Source organism: Scyliorhinus torazame, unplaced genomic scaffold, assembly GCF_047496885.1.
Source record: "Scyliorhinus torazame isolate Kashiwa2021f unplaced genomic scaffold, sScyTor2.1 scaffold_364, whole genome shotgun sequence".
NCBI classification, from domain to species: Eukaryota; Metazoa; Chordata; class Chondrichthyes; order Carcharhiniformes; family Scyliorhinidae; genus Scyliorhinus; species Scyliorhinus torazame.
This window is the reverse complement of record NW_027308091.1, coordinates 183190-188286: the sequence shown is the minus strand read 5'-3', so window position 1 is coordinate 188286 and position 5097 is coordinate 183190.

Below are 5097 nucleotides of genomic sequence, written 5' to 3'. Positions count from 1 at the left end.
AGAGGCTACAGTCTCACTCCCAGAGAGAGAGAGAGAGAGACAGGCTGCAGTCTCACTGCCAGAGAGAGAGAGGCTACAGTCTCACTGCCAGAAAGAGAGAGGCTACAGTCTCACTGCCAGAGAGAGAGAGAGAGAGACAGGCTGCAGTCTCACTGCCAGAGAGAGAGACAGGCTGCAGTCTCAATGCCAGAGAGAGAGACAGGCTGCAGTCTCACTGCCAGAGAGAGAGAGACAGGCTGCAGTCTCACTGCCAGAGAGAGAGAGACAGGCTGCAGTCTCACTGCCAGAGAGAGAGACAGGCTGCAGTCTCACTGCCAGAGAGAGAGACAGGCTGCAGTCTCACTGCCAGAGAGAGAGAGAGAGAGACAGGCTGCACTCTCACTGCCAGAGAGAAAGAGGCTACAGTCTCACTGCCAGAGAGAGAGAGACAGGCTGCAGTCTCACTGCCAGAGAGAGAGACAGGCTGCAGTCTCACTGCCAGAGAGAGAGACATGCTGCAGTCTCACTGCCAGAGAGAGAGACAGGCTGCAGTCACACTGCCAGAGAGAGAGACAGGCTACAGTCTCACTGCCAGAGAGAGAGAGAGAGAGAGACAGGCTGCAGTCTCACTGCCAGAGAGAGAGACAGGCTGCAGTCTCACTGCCAGAGAGAGAGAGAGAGACATGCTGCAGTCTCACTGCCAGAGAGAGAGAGGCTACAGTCTCACTGCCAGAGAGAGAGACAGGCTACAGTCTCACTGCCAGAGAGAGAGAGAGAGACAGGCTGCAGTCTCACTGCCAGAGAGAGAGAGAGAGACAGGCTGCAGTCTCACTGCCAGAGAGAGAGACAGGCTACAGTCTCACTGCCAGAGAGAGAGAGAGAGGCTGCAGTCTCACTGCCAGAGAGAGAGAGGCTTCAGTCTCACTGCCAGAGTGAGAGACAGGCTACAGTCTCACTGCCAGAGAGAGAGAGAGAGAGAGGCTACAGTCTCACTGCCAGAGAGAGAGAGAGAGAGAGACAGGCTGCAGTCTCACTGCCAGAGAGAGAGAGAGAGAGAGAAAGGCTGCAGTCTCACTGCCAGAGAGAGAGACAGGCTGCAGTCTCACTGCCAGAGAGAGAGACAGGCTACAGTCTCACTGCCAGAGAGAGAGAGAGAGAGAGAGACAGGCTGCAGTCTCACTGCCAGAGAGAGAGAGACAGGCTACAGTCTCACTGCCAGAGAGAGAGAGAGAGACAGGCTGCAGTCTCACTGCCAGAGAGAGAGACAGGCTGCAGTCTCACTGCCAGAGAGAGAGAGGCTACAGTCTCACTGCCAGAGAGAGAGACAGGCTACAGTCTCACTGCCAGAGAGAGAGAGAGAGAGACAGGCTGCAGTCTCACTGCCAGAGAGAGAGAGGCTACAGTCTCACTGCCAGAGAGACAGAGAGAGACAGGCTGCAGTCTCACTGCCAGAGAGAGAGAGGCTGCAGTCTCACTGCCAGAGAGAGAGAGAGAGACAGGCTGCAGTCTCACTGCCAGAGAGAGAGACAGGTTGCAGTCTCACTGCCAGAGAGAGAGAGAGAGGCTACAGTCTCACTGCCAGAGAGAGAGAGACAGGCTGCAGTCTCACTGCCAGAGAGAGAGAGAGAGAGAGACAGGCTGCAGTCTCACTGCCAGAGAGAGAGAGAGAGAGAGACAGGCTGCAGTCTCACTGCCAGAGAGAGAGAGGCTACAGTCTCACTGCCAGAGAGAGAGACACAGGCTGCAGTCTCACTGCCATAGAGAGAGAGGCTACAGTCTCACTGCCAGAGAGAGAAACAGGCTACAGTCTCACTGCCAGAGAGAGACAGGCTGCAGTCTCACTGCCAGAGAGAGAGACAGGCTGCAGTCTCACTGCCAGAGAGAGAGACAGGCTGCAGTCTCACTGCCAGAGAGAGAGAGGCTACAGTCTCACTGCCAGAGAGAGAGTGGCTACAGTCTCACTGCCAGAGAGAGAGAGAGAGGCTACAGTCTCACTGCCAGAGAGAGAGACAGGCTACAGTCTCACTGCCAGAGAGAGAGAGGCTACAGTCTCACTGCCAGAGAGAGAGGCTACAGTCTCACTGCCAGAGAGAGAGAGAGAGAGACAGGCTGCAGTCTCACTGCCAGAGAGAGAGAGGCTACAGTCTCACTGCCAGAGAGAGAGAGAGAGACAGGCTGCAGTCTCACTGCCAGAGAGAGAGAGGCTACAGTCTCACTGCCAGAGAGAGAGAGGCTACAGTCTCACTGCCAGAGAGAGAGAGAGAGAGAGGCTGCAGTCTCACTGCCAGAGAGAGAGAGGCTACAGTCTCACTGCCAGAGAGGGAGAGAGAGAGAGAGACCGGCTGCAGTCTCACTGCCAGAGAGAGAGAGACAGGCTACAGTCTCACTGCCAGAGAGAGACAGGCTGCAGTCTCACTGCCAGAGAGAGACAGGCTGCAGTCTCACTGCCAGAGAGAGAGAGGCTACAGTCTCACTCCCAGAGAGAGAGAGAGAGAGAGAGAGACAGGCTGCAGTCTCACTGCCAGAGAGAGAGAGGCTACAGTCTCACTGCCAGAAAGAGAGAGGCTACAGTCTCACTGCCAGAGAGAGAGAGAGAGAGACAGGCTGCAGTCTCACTGCCAGAGAGAGAGACAGGCTGCAGTCTCAATGCCAGAGAGAGAGACAGGCTGCAGTCTCACTGCCAGAGAGAGAGAGACAGGCTGCAGTCTCACTGCCAGAGAGAGAGAGACAGGCTGCAGTCTCACTGGCAGAGAGAGAGACAGGCTGCAGTCTCACTGCCAGAGAGAGAGACAGGCTGCAGTCTCACTGCCAGAGAGAGAGAGAGAGAGACAGGCTGCAGTCTCACTGCCAGAGAGAGAGAGGCTACAGTCTCACTGCCAGAGAGAGAGAGACAGGCTGCAGTCTCACTGCCAGAGAGAGAGAGACAGGCTGCAGTCTCACTGCCAGAGAGAGAGACATGCTGCAGTCTCACTGCCAGAGAGAGAGACAGGCTGCAGTCTCACTGCCAGAGAGAGAGACAGGCTACAGTCTCACTGCCAGAGAGAGAGAGAGAGAGAGACAGGCTGCAGTCTCACTGCCAGAGAGAGAGACAGGCTGCAGTCTCACTGCCAGAGAGAGAGAGAGAGACAGGCTGCAGTCTCACTGCCAGAGAGAGAGAGGCTACAGTCTCACTGCCAGAGAGAGAGACAGGCTACAGTCTCACTGCCAGAGAGAGAGAGAGAGAGAGGCTGCAGTCTCACTGCCAGAGAGAGAGAGAGAGACAGGCTGCAGTCTCACTGCCAGAGAGAGAGACAGGCTACAGTCTCACTGCCAGAGAGAGAGAGAGAGGCTGCAGTCTCACTGCCAGAGAGAGAGAGGCTTCAGTCTCACTGCCAGAGTGAGAGACAGGCTACAGTCTCACTGCCAGAGAGAGAGAGAGAGAGAGGCTGCAGTCTCACTGCCAGAGAGAGAGAGAGAGAGAGACAGGCTGCAGTCTCACTGCCAGAGAGAGAGAGAGAGAGAGAAAGGCTGCAGTCTCACTGCCAGAGAGAGAGACAGGCTGCAGTCTCACTGCCAGAGAGAGAGTCAGGCTACAGTCTCACTGCCAGAGAGAGAGAGAGAGAGAGAGACAGGCTGCAGTCTCACTGCCAGAGAGAGAGAGACAGGCTACAGTCTCACTGCCAGAGAGAGAGAGAGACACAGGCTGCAGTCTCACTGCCAGAGAGAGAGACAGGCTGCAGTCTCACTGCCAGAGAGAGAGAGGCTACAGTCTCACTGCCAGAGAGAGAGACAGGCTACAGTCTCACTGCCAGAGAGAGAGAGAGAGAGACAGGCTGCAGTCTCACTGCCAGAGAGAGAGAGGCTACAGTCTCACTGCCAGAGAGACAGAGAGAGACAGGCTGCAGTCTCACTGCCAGAGAGAGAGAGGCTGCAGTCTCACTGCCAGAGAGAGAGAGAGAGAGACAGGCTGCAGTCTCACTGCTAGAGAGAGAGACAGGTTGCAGTCTCACTGCCAGAGAGAGAGAGAGAGGCTACAGTCTCACTGCCAGAGAGAGAGAGACAGGCTGCAGTCTCACTGCCAGAGAGAGAGAGAGAGAGAGACAGGCTGCAGTCTCACTGCCAGAGAGAGAGAGAGAGAGAGACAGGCTGCAGTCTCACTGCCAGAGAGAGAGAGAGAGAGACAGGCTGCGGTCTCACTGCCAGAGAGAGAGACAGGCTGCAGTCTCACTGCCAGAGAGAGAGACAGGCTGCAGTCTCACTGCCACAGAGAGAGAGAGGCTACAGTCTCACTGCCAGAGAGAGAGACAGGCTGCAGTCTCACTGCCAGAGAGAGAGAGACAGGCTGCAGTCTCACTGCCAGAGAGAGAGAGGCTACAGTCTCACTGCCAGAGTGAGAGACAGGCTACAGTCTCACTGCCAGAGAGAGAGAGAGAGGCTACAGTCTCACTGCCAGAGAGAGAGAGAGAGAGACAGGCTGCAGTCTCACTGCCAGAGAGAGAGAGGCTACAGTCTCACTGCCAGAGAGAGAGAGGCTACAGTCTCACTGCCAGAGAGAGAGAGAGAGAGAGACAAGCTGCAGTCTCACTGCCAGAGAGAGAGAGAGAGAGAGACAGGCTGCAGTCTCACTGCCAGAGAGAGAGACAGGCTGCAGTCTCACTGCCAGAGAGAGAGACAGGCTACAGTCTCACTGCCAGAGAGAGAGAGAGAGAGACAGGCTGCAGTCTCACTGCCAGAGAGAGAGAGGCTACAGTCTCACTGCCAGAGAGAGAGAGGCTACAGTCTCACTGCCAGGGAGAGAGAGAGAGACAGGCTGCAGTCTCACTGCCAGAGAGAGAGAGAGAGACAGGCTGCAGTCTCACTGCCAGAGAGAGAGACAGGCTACAGTCTCACTGCCAGAGAGAGAGAGAGAGGCTGCAGTCTCACTGCCAGAGAGAGAGAGGCTTCAGTCTCACTGCCAGAGTGAGAGACAGGCTACAGTCTCACTGCCAGAGAGAGAGAGAGAGAGAGGCTGCAGTCTCACTGCCAGAGAGAGAGAGAGAGAGAGACAGGCTGCAGTCTCACTGCCAGAGAGAGAGAGAGAGAGAGAAAGGCTGCAGTCTCACTGCCAGAGAGAGAGACAGGCTGCAGTCTCACTGCCAG